We start from the raw sequence: 2,414 nt of genomic DNA on the forward strand, positions 1-2,414 counted from the left end.
GTGTTGCTAAGACGCCCGACTGTGGCATTTCTTTTAAAGCCCTTTCTGTGATGTCGCCCCGACGTCCGACTGTGGCATTTCTTTTAAAGCTCTTTCTGTGATGTCGCCCCGACGTCCGATTGTGGCATTTCTTTTAAAGCCCTTTATGTGGTGTCGCTAAGACGCCCGACTGTGGCATCATTTCCTTTTATTTATTTATTCACCTTTCGAGGCATCGCTTCAGACACCCGATCGGTATTCATTTATGTTTTGTTGGGATTTCAGGCGGACTACCGCCGTTTCCCTTTTACTTACCTTGTTATGCTAATTTTTGAATGTACATTGGTGAATTATTCATGATGCATCCATGCATGCATTTGTTATATCTTACGTCTGAACTGTCTTGCGAGTACTTTCAAAGTACTCACTGGCTTGTTGATTTGGCCAGATGCTGACGAAGGCGATCTCATGGATGAAGAGTTTGATAGCGAGTCCGACACCTAGAGGAGTCCCAGTCAGTCTCATGCGACCCTGGATTTGGTCACTATTTTATATCCACTTCCGCTACCAAATAAATTCATCGAGCCTCACCTCGACGCTCGATGAGATGACAGACTTAGAGTCTTGTATTTCTCTCCCCGCTGTGTTTCTCCACCACCGCCCTATCCTCGAGTCAGTAGTATGCCTCCACACCACTGTGTCATGTCCGCCATTATGTATAATTATTGGCGTGCTTGTAATAATTTGGTTGAGCAACCGTAGTTCGACCCTGTAATATATTTTATGCTACTGGCTTATTGTATCAAGAATTTGTCTACCAGTGAGGAGGATTTCTCTCATACTGGACTCAAAAGATTGGTTTCTCAATAAATATTTTTATTGGAAAACCGGTCGTGACAATAAGCCATGAAGAAGTTATAATACAATAGCTATAATGCAAAAATAAAATATGAATGGGTTTACAATAGTACTTAAAGTGGCGATTTCCTTTATTATACTAACGGATCTCACGAGGGTTTTATTAATTTTGTGTGATTGAAGTTTTCAAGTTTTGGGTGAGATCACGATGGATGAAGGAATAAGGAGTGCCAAGAGCCTAAGCTTGGGGATGCCCGAGGCACCCCAAGGTAAAAGTCAAGGACTCCCAAGCAACTAAGCTTGGGGATGCCCCGGAAGGCATCCCCTCTTTCTTCCAATGATCATCGATAATTTTACTTGGAGCTATATTTTTATTCGTCACATGATATGCGTAAATCTTGGAGCGTCTTTTGTGTTTATTTGTCTTTTTTATTTTATGCACCATGCTGGTGTGAGATAGTCCTTGGTTGATTTATAGAATGTTTCATGCACTTCACTTATATCTTTTGAGTATGGCTTTATAGAATGCTTCATGTGCTTCACTTATATCATTTGAAGTTTGGATTACCTATTTCTATTCACATGGAAAATTGCCATTTGAAGAATGCTCTTTTTCTTCACTTATATTTGTTAGAGCATGGGAAAATCTTTTGTAGAAATAATTGAACTCTCTTGCTTCACAAATATCTATTTAGAGAGTTGACAAGAATTGGTCATTCACATGGTTAGTCATAAAATCCTACACAAAACTTATAGATCACTGAATATGATCTGTTTGATTTCTTGCAATAGTTTTGCGATATAAAGATGGTGATATTAGAGTCATGCTAGTGAGTAATTGTGGATTGGTAGAAATACTTGTGTTAAAATTTGTGATTCCCGTAGCATGCACGTATGGTGAACCGTTATGTGATGAAGTCGGAGCATGATTTATTTTTTTGATTATCTTCCTTTGTGTGGAGGTCGGGATCACGCGATGGTTAACTCCTACCAACCCTTACCCTAGGAGCATGCGTGTAGTACTTTGTTTCAATAACTAATAGACTTTTGCAATAAGTATGTGAGTTCTTTATGACTGATGTTGAGTCCATGGATTATACGCACTCTCACCCTTCCACCATTGCTAGCCTCTCTAGTACCGCGCAACTTTCGCTGATGCATAAACCGTCCTTATACCTTCCTCAAAACAGCCACCATACCTACCTATTATGGCATTTCCATATCCATTCTGAGATATATTTCCATGCAACTTGCATCATCATCATATACATGACTTAAGCGTTCATTGTCATATTGCTTTGCATGATCGTAAGATAGCTAGCATGATATTTTCATGGCTTGTCCATTTTTTTTATATCTTTGCTATGCTAGATCATTGCACGTCCTGGTACATTGCTAGAGGCATTCATATAGTCATCATGTATCAGTTTTATCGAGTTGAAATATCGACTTGTAAGTAAATAAAAGTGTGATGATCATCATTATTAGAGCATTATCACATGTGAGGAAAGGATGATGGAGACTATGGTTCCATCACAAGTTGGGATGAGACTCTGGACTTAAAAAACAAAAGAGGC

The sequence above is a fragment of the Triticum dicoccoides genome, chromosome 1B, assembly GCF_002162155.2.
Source record: "Triticum dicoccoides isolate Atlit2015 ecotype Zavitan chromosome 1B, WEW_v2.0, whole genome shotgun sequence".
Lineage (NCBI taxonomy): Eukaryota > Viridiplantae > Streptophyta > Magnoliopsida > Poales > Poaceae > Triticum > Triticum dicoccoides.